This window comes from Somniosus microcephalus, chromosome 1 (genome assembly GCF_052327205.1).
Source record: "Somniosus microcephalus isolate GS21.2 chromosome 1, FLI_Smic_1.0, whole genome shotgun sequence".
In the NCBI taxonomy this organism is placed as follows: Eukaryota; Metazoa; Chordata; class Chondrichthyes; order Squaliformes; family Somniosidae; genus Somniosus; species Somniosus microcephalus.
The window spans coordinates 42,871,550-42,886,065 of NC_140987.1; positions in this window are offsets into that span (position 1 = coordinate 42,871,550).

The window sequence follows — 14,516 nt, forward strand, 5'->3', positions numbered from 1 at the left end:
GTCTTTCCTTCTTTCTTTTTCCAATATGGCGGGCATCACGCGTGCACATTCCACACCGGAAGTGCGCCGCTCGCCATATTGGTAAAGGCAGAAAAAGAGGCATCCCTTTGCAAAATTGGTCTGCCCCGAATGCGGCAACCGGCATCTGAAAACATGGCCTACATGTGGCCTAGCCAGAGGTCCTTAAAGCGACTGCTTGATATTGCCACCAAAAAGGTAAGTTTGTTAAAAAATACTTCCCTGAATGTGAGCCGGGAGGATCAGAAGTGCTCCTCCTAGCTCCACTGCAGTGCCAAAGATTGTTGCTAGCTCCTATTTGGCCCCCTCCTGATCAACCCCCCTTCTCCCAGTCACCCACTCCCTCTTCTGATTTTGCCCCCTCCATCCCAATCGCCAACCTGCCAGGACCTACCTGAGGGCCACTGCAAGTGATGAAGTGACCCAAAATCCAATACCAATTGGCCATGACACTACTGCAAGCCTTTGAGACTGGTCAGGGGGCTGGTCTACACTGAGGCCATGTCAAGGCCAAGCTAACGACATAAACCCACAAATACAGGTGGGTTCAGGTCATGTGAGGCAGACCATGCTTTGACCTCTGAACTGTGTCCAGATGGAGGGGAGACAGAAAAAAATTGGTTTCTATGTGAAACCCAGAATCCCATTTTGCTTTTTTAAAAATTGCTTTTTTTTGACCTGACAATCTGTGTATCTTCACCATTTGATCCCTGTTCCTTCTTTTCATTTAGAGTTGAACCATTTTGGGCATGTTACCATACCCACACTTTCTGCCTCCACGCATAGGTTACCTTTTTGGTCTCTAATAGGCCCTACTCTTTCCTTAGTTATTCTCTTGCTCTTTATGTATTTATAAAACATCTTTGGATTTTCCTTGATTTTACTTGCCAAACATTTTTCATGCCCTCTCTTTGCTTTCCTAATTTCCTTTTTAATTTCACCCCTGCACTTTCTATACTTCTCTAGGCTTTCTGTAGCAATGAGCTCTCGATATCTGACAAAAGCTTCCCTTTTTCCCCTTATCTTACCCTGTATGCTCCTTTACATCAAGGGGGCTCTAGATTTGGGAGCCCCACCCTTTTTCTTTGTGGGAACATATTTGCTCTGCACTCTCACTATCTCCTCCTTGAATGCCTCCCACTGCTCTGACACTGATTTACCTTCAAGTAGCTATTTCCAGTCCACTTTTGCTAAATCACATCTCAGCTTAGAAAAATTGGCCTTTGCCCAATTGAAAACTTTTACACCTGGTCTATCTTTGTTGTTTTCCATAACTATGCTAAATCTAACTGAATTATGATCACTACAACCAAAATGCTCTCCCACTGATATCCCTTCCACCTGCCCAGCTTCATTCCCTAAAACTAGGTCCAGAACTGCCACCTCTCTTGTTGGGCTTGTTGTGTACTGTAGTGTCCGAGTATAAATAATACACGGACTGCAGGAGAACAATAATAACAGGCATTTACTGAACAGAGGGTACTCTTTTTTTTTGTTTGGACCCCAAAAAAAACCAATTGGAGTGTAAATAAACAAAAGTTCAACTAAAACTTAACAAATCAAATTAAAATTTGGTTTTCCGGGTTGATAATGCACTCCAGTCCCCGCGGCGCCCACCGGTCGCGGAAATACTCAAGCGCGCCGGCGGACACCGCGTGCTCCATCTCCAGGGCCACCCGGGTGCGAACATGGCCGCGGAAGAGAGGCAGGCAATCCGGCTGGATGACCCCCTTGACCGCCCGCTGCCTGGACCAATTGATGGCTCTTTTAGCCAGGCCCAGGAACAGGCCCACAAGGAGGTCCTCCAACCTGTCCGCTCCCCTCCGCACCGGGTGACCGTAGATCAAGAGTGTGGAACTGAAGTGCAACCAAAAATCGAGGAGCAGCCCCTTCAAGTAGTGAAAGAGGGGCTGCAACCTCTCACACTCCATATAAACGTGAAACACGGACTCCTCCAGGCCTCAAAAACTGCAGGCGGCCTGGGAGTCCGTGAACCTACTTAAAACCTTATTGCACGGGACCGCTCCGTGCAACACCCTCCAGGCCAAGTCCCCGATGGAACAAGGGAGGACTCCCGCGTAGAGAGCCCTCCACTGGGGACCTCCGCCACCGCCAGCCGGCAAGACGCCACGCCAAGGCGTGTCCGGACGGTAGACGAAGATGACAAAGTGGAGAGTGTGCAGGAGCAGCCCGTACAGGAAACCTCCGCGTGGAATGAAAAGGCACGGAGGGTATTTCCTCGAGACGGCTCAAGTTGTGAGGCGCCGGTTCCCGAGGGGAGTTTTGGGGCCGGGCGCCGATGAGGAATTCCGTCCGAACGGGGGTAAGCTCGGACGGGATCGCCCCACATGCTTGAGCCACCTCGATACACCTAGTGGAGTCGGGGCCCAGTGCCGCTTTCACCGATTCGATGGCTTCGACCGCGAGCCGGACGTTGGCCCAGGACAGGCGCCGCGCCAGCTCCTCCGGCGCCATCCAGCCCGCTCCTCCACCATCGAGCAGGTCACCAACTCTGGTCACCTTGCCAGGCACAGCCCTGCCCTCCGCCAGCCGCCCGAACCCGCGTTCGTGGAGGTGCGGATTCCTGAGCAGCGGCTCCCGAAGGAGAGCCGCCGCTCCTGACGGGGGAGGGCTCCGCCTGGAAGCGACATAGTTCCAAACCCATAGCAGTTCCTGGTAGAAGACAGGCAGCTCCCGCAGGCCGGCACGCCTGCCGCCCACTTTCGCGAACAGGAGCTGCATGTCGTAATTGAGGCCGTGCAGCTGGCGGAAGAAAAATGTCGCCAGCGCACACCATCTCGGAGGATTCTCGACGTACAGGTATCTCTGCAGTGTCTGAAGACGGAAAGTCGCAGCCTGGGTGCGAAGGCACACCAGCGCCTGACCGCCCTCCCTAAGCGGGAGACACAGAACCGCGGCAGAGACCCAGTGCTTCCTTTTGTCCCAGAAGAAGTCGATGAGCTTCTTCTGCACCTTGGCGACAAACGCAGGGGGAGGGATCAAAGTGACCAACCGGTACCACAACATGGCGGCCACCAGCTGGTTTATGACCAGCGCTCGACCCCTGTAGGACAACACTCGGAGCAGTCCTGTCCAGCGTCCTAGGCGAGCGGTGACTTTGGCCTCCAGCTCTTGCCAGTTCGCCGGCCAGGCGTCCTCGGCAGGGCTAAGGTAGACTCCCAAATAGAGGAGGTGCGTGGTGCTCCAGGCGAAAGGCCTGAACTCCTTCGGCAGGGAGTCCACCCGCCACTGACCCACCAGGAGTCCGGAACATTTCTCCCAGTTGATCTTGGCGGAGGATGCGTCCGAGTAAATCTGCTGGCATTCCCGCATCCTCCGCAAGTCAGCGGGATCCGTGACCGTGAGGAGCACGTCATCGGCGTAAGCCGAGAGGACCACCTCCACGCCCGGCCCTTGCAGAGCCAGTCCAGTCAACCTCTTCCGCAAGAGGTGCAGGAAAGGCTCCACGCAAATGGCGTATAACTGACCGGATATGGGGCATCCCTGACGCACCCACCTCCCGAAGCGAAGGGGCGCCGTCAAGGACCCGTTAACTTTAATCAGACACTCCGCGGCGGCGTACAGAAGTCGGATCCGGGCGACGAAATGCGTCCCGAACCCGAATGCGCGCAGAGTCCCGAAGAGATACTCGTGATCCACCCTGTCGAACGCCTTCTCCTGATCCAGGGAAAGGAAGGCGACTGACAGACCAGCCCTCTGGGAGCGTTGGACCAGGTCCCGGACCAGATGGATGTTATCGTGGATGGTCCGGCCCGGGACCGTGTAGGACTTGTCGGGGTGGATCATGTGGGCCAGCACAGTGCCAAGGCGAGCAGACATGGCCCTGGCAAAGATGTTATAGTCCGTGCTGAGGAGGGAGACCGGGCGCCAGTTCTTAAGGAGGCGGAGATCACCCTTCTTAGGCAGCAGGACAATGACCGCCCTGCGCCAAGAGAGGGGCATCTCCCCGGTCACCAAACTTTCCCCCAGGACCCGCGCGTAGTCGCCCCCCAAGACGTCCCAGAACGCCCTGTGCAACTCCACGATCAGCCCGTCCAGCCCCGGGGACTTTCCTCTAGAGAGCTGGCGGAGGGCGCCGGTCAGCTCCACCAGGCTTAGCGGAGTGTCCAATTTTTCAGCGCCCTCCTGGCTGTCCTTCGGCAGGTCCTCCTGCAAAACTCTGCGTGCATCCTTGCTGTACAGATCCGGAGAGAACAGAGCCCCGTAATCGGCGCTGGTCTCTGCGCTGATTCCCTCCGGATCCGAGACCAGTGATCCGTCGTCGGCCAGCAGCCCCAAGAGCTGCTTACGGGCCCCCCGTCTTTTTTCCAGCGAGTAGAAGAAGGGGGAGCCGCGGTCCAGGTCCCGCAGGAGCTGGATCCGCGACCTCACGTACGCGCCTCGGGACCCGACGAGCTGCAGGTCCTTCAGCGCGCCCTTCTTCTCTTCGCACACCTTCCGCAGGGCCGGGTCCTCGGCGACCTGACCGAGACGGGACTCCAGGTCGAGCACCTCTTTCTCCAACTTCCAGACCCGGGCCTCCCGCCTCTTGGTCGACCCCTTCGCGTACTCCTGACAGAAGAGACGGATATGAGCCTTGCCCACGTCCCACCATAGCCTCAAGGAGGGGAAGCCCGCCGCCGCTTCCTTCTCCAGTCGGCCCAGAACCGACGAAACGAATCCCGGAACCGTGCGTCCTCCAGCAGCAGGTTGTTAAAATGCCAGTACACGGACCCCCACCGCGCGCACAGCGGAGTGAGCTCCGCCCACACCAGGTGGTGGTCCGTGCACGACACCAGCCGCATGGAAGCCGCCGGAACGCAGGAGGCGTACGCCCGGGAAATGTAGAGGCGGTCGACTCTGGACCTTCCTCCCCCAGACCTCACGCTAGTGAAGGCGCTGGAGTCGGGGTGGAGATTTCGCCAGACGTCCACCAAGTCGAAGGACCCGACCAGGTCCCTCAACTTCTTCATCACCACCGGGCTTCGCGGGGTCCCGAACGGTCCCTCGCCTCGAGGGTGCAGTTAAAATCCCCCCCGAGGATGACGCACTCGCCCGCGTTGACGGAGCCCAAAAGAGCGGACACTTCTTCGAAGAAGTGCACTTGCTGCGCACTGGTCTGAGGGGCGTACACGTTCACTAAATGGAGCGGCACACCCCTCAGGCGAACAGTGACCTGGAGCAAACGGCCCAGCACGTGCTCCTTGACCCCCAAGATCTCCGGCTGAAAATGCGGCACCAGCAAGATAGCCACCCCGCTAGAATTGTTGGAGGTGACTCATGCTGACCCCTCCTTGCCACTCCAGGAGCCATGTGGCTTCATCTCCCGGAACGGTCTGGGTTTCTTGCAGGAAACACACTGCATACTTCCCGTCCCAAAGGACCGCGAAGTTGTTGAATCTGTGGCGTGCCTCCCTGCTGCCGTAGATGTTGAGGCTGGCTATGGTTATCTTCATGTCAGAAGCATAGTGCAACCTCTACCTACACCTAACGGGGGGAGGGAGCGCAGCTGCTGGTCAGCCGCCACTTCCTCAGCAGCCCAGTGAGAAACGTTCTGAGCCGACGCAGCTCGAGTGGGTCCATGCCCTCGTCCGCGCCCATGATTTTAACAGCGGCGCGGACGGACACGATGAGCAGCGCCAGCTCCGACCACCTGTCGAGGGCCAGCCGGATCTTATTTTGCCGACCCTGGCACGTGGCCATAAAGTCCCGGAGTTCCCTTACGGGAATGAGGAGAGACTCGGCGAGGGGCACGAGGTCATCCATCGCCTCATTGACGGTGGAGTCCAAATCGTCCTCCGTGCCCATTACCGAGTCCCCATCCTCCTCCAGGGGGTCGTCACCAGCGGCCAACCCGTCCATCGAGCAGTGCGCGGCGAACAGCTCGGCCGCACCAGCCGGCCCTGCCTCCGCCCAGATCCCACGCCCAGGATCGGCGGCAGAGGATTCCTCCCTGGGCTCCTCTACGGGCGCCGGGCCAGAAGACGGCGGCGGTTCGGAGTCCCCCCCCACCTCAGACGCCAGAACAACCGGAGAAACCGGGGAGAGAACAATTCCCAGCTCCTCCAGTACGTCCGGCACCAGAGACACAGCCAGGAGGCCATCCTCCTCCCCGCCACCAGCCTCCGACCCAGCGGATGGGGTGTTTTCAATTAAAACCTCTACCAGGTCGAGCAGCCCCTGGGAGATGTCCGGGTTGCATTGGGCGAGCTCATTATCCTCGAGCTCACCCGACCCAGACCCCAGGCTGCCCGACCCGGCGAGGGGTAACGGCACCGATAGAATGTCAATTTCTGCCGCGGGTTGTTCCGCGACCCCCCCCACGGGCAGGGTCTCGTCCCCATCCCCGGGAGGCACGCGCCGGACAGACACATCTGCCTCAGCCTCCCGAGGGACAGGCGACCCCTGCCGATCGCTGGTGATGACGACAGCGGGGGGGGGGGGGCGCAACACCCGCGGCGGGCGACGACTCCCCCTGCTCGGAGGGACCTTCCTCCTCCCGGTCCTCCTCCTCTTCCAGGGGGTCGCGCCTTCTTTTTAATGCGGAGGGAGTGAGGGAGACCTCCATGTCTGCAGGGGCCTCCTCATCCGCTCCCTCCAGCGGAGCAGGTTTGTCGGGTTCCTCGGGCCCGAGCCCGGCCACAGGTATTGGCGTTTCCGCTACGGCGGTTGCGGCCACAGGCTCGGGCATGAGGCCCGTCCCACTCGCGTCTGCCCCGATTAACTCCGCGAGGAGCGTGGGTGTAAGGGGCGCAAGGGGCAAGGGTTGGCCATCCATGGGGGGACCCGCCCTAAGGTGTTTATTTTTTCGCCGCGCCTTCTTTCCGGCCGGACGCGCTCCCTCCCCCCCGCCGGAGGCCTTGGTGGCATCGGCCCCTGACGTCGACCGCGTGTCAGACGTTCCCGATGCGCAGGCAGATCCAGGGGGAGGAGCGGCGGCGGCGCCAGCCTCAGCCGCACGAGAGGATCCGCCGGCCTTGGAGGCGGGGCAGTTTTTCCGGATGTGCCCCACCTCCTTGCAGGCGTGGCACCGCACACCGTCCGACGTCCAGAAGACGCGATAGGCGGTCCCCTCATGGTGGACGACGAACGCCCCGTCGGTGTCCTTCTCCCGTGCCAGCTGGATAAACAGCTGGCGCCGGAAGGAGAAGACGTGGCGAAGGCTGGCTTCCCGGAAGCCGAGCGGGATGGGCGTGATCCCTGACCTCACCTCCCCAAGTTGGCATAAATGGGAGAGGAGGAGCTCACCAGGAACATAGGGCGGGACGTTCGAGTTGACGATCCTCTGCGCGGTGGCCTCGAGAGGATCCACCGGCAGGAAGGTCCCGCCCACGGTGAGCCACTTGACGACGGCCAGGGACACCGCCCGCTCCGACCCCAGGAAGAGCACAGCCTTCCCGTACATTTTTGAGGCCGCGACGATGGCTGAGGGGCCGACAACCCCAGCCATGGCTTTAACGCAGGCCTCAATGGTCATAGTGGGGTGAGTGTAGCTCTTCACCCCAAGCTTTTTTGTCATAAGTTTAAAAGGTGACGGGGCAGCAGAAACAGCGGGAGCAGCTGTGGCTGTGGCTGCCACTCCCGCATAAGTCCCAGCTGGCTCCGCCACCGGCGAAGATACAGTCGCCATTATGGGGTGTTTTTATAAGGGCTACACTCACCCCAAGTCACAGGCCTGAAGGTGTTAATGGCCTCAGGTATTTTTTGGTCCTCTATTGAGCGGAGGGAGCTGTTTAAAATGAAGACACACCTCTCCCTTTATTGATTGAAATTGGGAGAGGGGCCTTCTCCCCTCTGCTCAATAGGCAATGAATAAAAAGAGATGAAATTGAGGTGCCTCAGAGAAATAGGCAGAGAGAGACAAAGAGAGAGAGAGAGGGGTGGGTGGGAAGGAGGGAGGCCGCAAGGGCAGGGTTGCCACTCAGGATTGTGGGTGGGTGGGTGTTGGCAGGGGTGCACTCTCTGATGGGCATTTAAAATCTTTGATGGTGGTGGTCTTCTGGCAGGGGGAGAAGATGTCTTCACCTGGGAAAGCTGGAGATGCCCCAGGCTCAGTCCCACACCAGGTCTTAACGATGTAATTGGACTTCACCTAGGCAGCTCCAGCTGTCCCAGGTTAGGCAATAGAAGGGGTGCTTATTAGTGGTGTGTGTGGCCTAGCTTTTAACAAGAGCCACACACACACACAGACACACCTTGATGATCCGGCCTTGTTTCTTCTTTTCTCCCCCCACCTAAAATACAAAGTATTTGGGAGAGTGCCCCAAATAACACCCACCTGTAGATGTTCAGCAAAGATGATGTTGTTCTTCCCTCCTTCCAAACAGTTGGTTGTTTTCTGTTGATGGTGGTTTCTCACCCCTCTCTCCCTCTCCTGAATTGGAGGCCAATTTGGGGAAGCAGTGATAGGAAAGGCCTCTCCCCTGGTTGGTGTTGTTGCTGGCCTCCCTTCTCCTTCCCTTCCTCTGTCCTCTCTCTCCAGGCACCTCTGTTGATGTGATGATGTTGGTGGAGGTGGTGGTGGTGGCCTATCGTTATCCTCCTCTTCCTGGTCAGGAGACCACCACTTTCCACTCTCCTGGTTTGGCTGCTCCTTCTCCTCCTGCTGACTGAGGCAGCTGCACAGCCAGAAATGCTGGAACAGAGGGTACTCTTTTGTTGGAACCAAAAAAAAACCAAATTGGACTGTAAACAAAAGTTCAACTAAAACTTAACAAATCAAATTAAAATTTGGTTTTCTGGGTTGATGATGCACTCCAGTCCCAGCGGCGCCCACCGGTCGCGGAAATACTCAAGCGCACCGGCGGACACCGCGTGCTCCATCTCCAGGGCCGCCTGGGCGCGAACATAGCCGCGGAAGAGAGGCAGGCAATCCGGCTGGATGGCCCCTCGACCGCCCGCTGCCTGGACCAATTGATGGCTCATTCAGCCAGGCCCAGGAGCAGGCCCACAAGGAGGTCCTCCAACCTGTCCGCTCCCCTCCGCACCGGGTGACCGTAGATCAAGAGCGTGGGACTGAAGTGCAACCAAAAATCGAGGAGCAGCCCCTTCAAGTAGTGAAAGAGGGGCTGCAAACTCTCACACTCCATATAAACGTGAAACACGGACTCCTCCAGGCCGCAAAAAATGCAGGCAGCCTGGGAGTCCGTGAACCTACTTAAAACCTTATTGCACGGGACTGCTCCATGCAACACCCTCCAGGCCAAGTCCCCGATGGAACAAGGGAGGACTCCCGCGTAGAGAGCCCTCCATTGGGGACCTCCGCCACCGCCAGTTGGCAAGACGCCACGCCAAGGCGTGTCCGGACGGTAGACGAAGATGGCAAAGTGGAGAGTGTGCAGGAGCAGCCCATACAGGAAACCCCTCTGCGCGGAATGAAAAGGCATGGAGGGTATTTCCTCGAGACGGGTCAAGTTGTGAGGCGTCGGTTCCCGAGGGGAGATTTTGGGGCCGGGCGCCGATGAGGAATTCCGTCCGAACGGGGGTAAGCTCGGACGGGATCGCCCCACATTCTTGAGCCGCCTCGATACACCTAGTGGAGTCGGGGCCCAGTGCCGCTTTCACCGATTCGATGGCTTCGACCGCGAGCCGGACGTTGGCCCAGGACAGGTGCCGCGCCAGCTCCTCCGGCGCCATCCAGCCCGCTCCTCCGCCATCGAGCAGGTCCCTGACTCTGGTCACCTTGCCAGGCACAGCCCTGCCCTCCGCCAGCCGCCCGAACCCGCGTTCATGGAGGTGCGGATTCCTGAGCAGTGGCTCCCGAAGGAGAGCGGCCGCTCCTGACGGGGGAGAGCTCCGCCTGGAAGCGACGTAGTTCCAAACCCATAGTAGTTCCTGGTAGAAGACAGGCAGCTCCCGCAGGCTGGCACACCTGCCGCCCACTTTCGCAAACAGGAGCTGCGTGTCGTAATTGAGGCCGTGCAGCTGGCGGAAGAAAAACGTCGCCAGCGCACACCATCTCGGAGGATTCTTGACGTACAGGTATCTCTGCAGCGTCTGAAGACGGAAAGTAGCAGCCTGGGTGCGAAGGCACACCAGCGCCTGACCGCCCTCCCTAAGCGGGAGACACAGAACCGCGGCAGAGACCCAGTACTTCCTTTTGTCCCAGAAGAAGTCGATGAGCTTCTTCTGCATCTTGGCGACAAACGCAGGGGGAGGGATCAAAGTGACCAACCGGTATCACAACATGGCGGCCACCAGCTGGTTTATGACCAGCGCTCGACCCCTGTAGGACAACACTCGGAGAAGTCCTGTCCAGCGTCCTAGGCGAGCGGTGACTTTGGCCTCCAGCTCTTGCCAGTTCGCCGGCCAGGCGTCCTCGGCAGGGCTAAGGTAGACTCCCAAATAGAGCAGGTGCGTGGTGCTCCAGGTGAAAGGCCTGAACTCCTCCGGCAGGGAGTCCACCCGCCACTGACCCACCAGGAGTCCAGAACATTTCTCCCAGTTGATCTTGGCGGAGGATGCGTTCGAGTAAATCTGCTGGCATTCCCGCATCCTCCGCAAGTCAGCGGGATCCGTGACCGTGAGGAGCACGTCATCGGCGTAAGCTGAGAGGACCACCTCCACGCCCGGCCCTTGCAGAGCCAGTCCCGTCAACCTCTTCCGCAAGAGGCGCAGGAATGGCTCCACGCAAACGGCGTATAACTGCCCGGACATGGGGCATCCCTGAGGCACCCCCCTCCCGAAGAGAAGGGGCGCCGTCAAGGACCCGTTAACTTTAATCAGACACTCTGTGGCGGCGTACAGAAGTCGGGTCCGGGCGACAAAATGCGTCCCGAACCCGAATGCGCGCAGAGTCCCGAAGAGATACTCGTGATCCACCCTGTCGAACGCCTTCTCCTGATCCAGGGAAAGGAAGGCGACCGACAGACCAGCCCTCTGGGAGTGGTGGACCAGGTCCCGGACCAGATGGATGTTATCGTGGATGGTCCGGCCCGGGACCGTGTAGGACTGGTCGGGGTGGATCATGTGGGCCAGCACGGTGCCAAGGCAAGCAGATATGGCCCTGGCAAAGATTTTATAGTCCGTGCTGAGGAGGGAGACCGGGCGCCAGTTCTTAAGGAGGCGGAGATCGCCCTTCTTAGGCAGCAGGACAATGACCGCCCTGCGCCAAGAGAGGGGCATCTCCCCGGTCGCCAAACTTTCCCCCAGGACCCGCGCGTAGTCGCCCCCAAGACATCCCAGAATGTCCTGTGGAACTCCACGGTCATCCCGTCCAGCCCCGGGGACTTTCCCCTAGAGAGCTGGCGGAGGGCGCCGGTCAGCTCCGCCAGGCTTAACGGAGCGTCCAATTTTTCGGCGCCCTCCGGGCTGACCTTCGGCAGGTCCTCCCACAAAACTCTGCGCGCATCTTGGCTGGACGGATCCGGAGAGAACAGAGCCCCGTAGTAGGCGCGGGTCTCCGCACTGATTCCCTCCGGATCCGAGACCAGAGATCCGTCGTCGGCCAGCAGCCCCAAGAGCTGCTTATGGACCCCCCGTCTTTTTTCCAGCGAGTAGAAGAAGGGGGAGCCGCGGTCCAGGTCCCGCAGGAGCTGGATCCGACCTCACGTACGTGCCTCGGGACCCGACGAGCTGCAGGTCCTTCAGCGCGCCCTTCTTCTCTTCGTACACCTTCCGCAGGGCCGGGTCCTCGACGACCTGACCGAGACGGGACTCCAGGTCAAGCACCTCCTTCTCCAACCGCCCGACCCGGGCCTCCCGCCTCTTGGTCAACCCCTTCGCGTACTCCTGACAGAAGAGACAGATGTGAGCCTTGCCCACATCCCACCATAGCCTCAAGGAGGGGAAGCCACCCCGCTTCCTCCTCCAGTCAGCCCAGAACCGATGAAACGAATCCCGGAACCGCGCGTCCTCCAGCAGCAGGTTGTTAAAATGCCAGTACGTGGACCCTCCCGCGCGCGCAGCGAAGCGAGCTCCGCCCACACCAGGTGGTGGTCTGTGCACGGCACTGGCCGCATGGAAGCCGCCGGAACGCAGGAGACGTACGCCCGGGAAATGTAAAGGCGGTCGATTCTGGACCTTCCTCCCCCATACCTGACGCTAGTGAAGGCGCTGGAGTCGGGGTGGAGATTTCGTCAGACGTCCACCAAGTCGAAGGACCCAACCAGGTCCCTCAACTTCTCCGTCGCCGCCGGGCTTCGCGGGGGACCCGAACGGTCCCTCGCCTCGAGGGTGCAGTTAAAATCCCCCCCGAGGATGACGCACTCGCACACATCGACGGAGCACAAAAGAGCGGACACTTCTTCGAAGAAGCGCACTTGCTGCACACCGGTCTGCGGGGCGTACACGTTCACTAAATGGAGCGGCACGCCCCCCAGGCGAACAGTGACCTGGAGCAAGCAGTCCGGCACGTGCTCCTTGACCCCCAAGATCTCCGGCTGAAAATGCGGGGCCAGCAAGATAGCCACCCCGCTGGAATTGTTGGAGAGGTGACTCATGCTGACCCCTCCTTGCCACTCCAGGAGCCACGTGGCTTCGTCTCCCGGAACGGTGTGGGTTTCTTGCAGGAAGCACACCGCATACTTCCCGTCCCGAAGGACCAAAAAGTTATTGAATCTGCGGCGCGCCTCCCTGCTGTCATTGATGTTGAGGCTGGCTATGGTTATCTTCATGTCAGAAGCATAGTGCAACCTCTACCTACACCTAACGGGGGGAGGAAGCGCAGCCGCTGGTCAGCCGCCACTTCCTCAGCAGCCCAGTGAGAAACGTTCTGAGCCGACACAGCTCGAGCGGGTTCACACCCTCGTCCGCGCCCATGATCTTAACGGCGGCGCGGGCGGATATGATGAGCAGCGCCAGCTCCGACCACCTGTCGAGGGCCAGCCGGACCTTATTGCGCTGACCTAGGCACGTGGCCATAAAATCCCGAACTTCCCTTACGGGAATGAGGGGAGACTCGGCAAGGGGCACGAGGTCATCCATCGCCTCGTCGGCGCTGGAGTCCGAATCGTCCTCCGTGCCCATCACCGGGTCCCCATCCTCCTCCAGGGGGTCGTCACCAGCGGCCGACCTGTCCGCCGCGCAGTGCGCAGCGAACGGCTCGGCCGCACCAGCCAGCCCCGCCACCGCCCAGATCCCACCCCCAGGATCGGCGGCAGAGGATTCCTCCCTGGGCTCCTCCAGGCGTGCTGGGCCAGAAGACGGCGGCGGTTCAGAGCTCCCCTCTGCCCCAGACGCCGGAACGACCGGAGAAACTGGGGAGAGAACAATTGCCAGCTCCTCCAGTATGTCCAGCACCAGAGACGCAGCCAGGGGGCCATCCTCCTCCCCGCCAACAACCTCCGACCCAGCGGATGGGGTGTTTTGAATGAAAACCTCTACCAGGTCGAGCAGCCCCTGGGAGATGTCCGGGTCGTATTGGGCGAGCTCATTATCCTCGAGCTCGCCCGACCCAGACCCCAGGCCGCCCGACCCGGCGAGGGGTAACGGCACCGATAGAATGTCAATTTCTGCCGCGGGTTGTTCCGCGACCCCCCCCACGGGCAGGGTCTCGTCCCCATCCCCAGGAGGCACGCGCATCTGCCTCAGCCTCCCGAGGGACAGGCGACCCCTGCCGATCGCTGGTGATGACGACAGCGGGGGGGGGGTGGTGTGCAGTACCCGCGGCGGGCGACGACTCCCCCTGCTCGGAGGGACCTTCCTCCTCCCGGTCCTCCTCCTCTTCCAGGAGGTCGCGCCTTCTTTTTAGCACGGAGGGAGCGAGGGAGACCTCCATGTCTGCAGAGGCCTCCTCCTCAGCTCCCTCCGGCGGAGCAGGTTTGTCGGGTTCCTCGGGCCCGAGCCCGGCCGCAGGTATCTGTGCTTCCGCAACAGCGGTTGCGACCACAGGCTCGGGCACAAGGCCCCTCCCACTCACTTCCGCCCCGACTAACTCCGCGAGGAGCGCGGGTGTAAGGGGCTCAAGGGGCAAGGGCTGGCCCTCCACGGGGGGACCCGCCCTAAGATGTTTTGATTTTATCCGCGCCTTCTTTCCAGCCGGATGCGCTCCCTCCCCCCCGCCGGAGACCTTGGTGGCATCGGCCCCCGACGTCAACCGCGCATCAGATGATCTCGACGCACGGGCAGATCCGGGGGGAGGAGTGGCGGCGGCGCCAGCCTCGGCCGCACGAGATGATCCGGTGGCCTTGGAGGCGGGGCAGTTTTTCCTGATGTGCCCCATCTCCTTGCAGGCATGGCACCGCACACCGTCCGACGTCCAAAAGACGCGATAGGCGGTCCCCTCGTGGAGGACGACGAACGCCCTGTCAGTGTCCTCCTCCCGCGCCAGCTGGATAAACAGCTGGCGCCGGAAGGAGAAGACGTGGCGAAGGCTGGCCTCCCGGAAGCCGAGCGGGATGGGTGTGATCCCCGACCTCACCTCCCCAAGTTGGCGTAAATGGGGAAGGAGGAGCTCACCAGGAACATAGGGCGGGACGTTGGAAATGACGATCCTCTGCGCGGTGGCCTCGAAAGGATCCACTGGCAGGAAGGTCCCGCCCACGGTGAGCCCCTTGGCG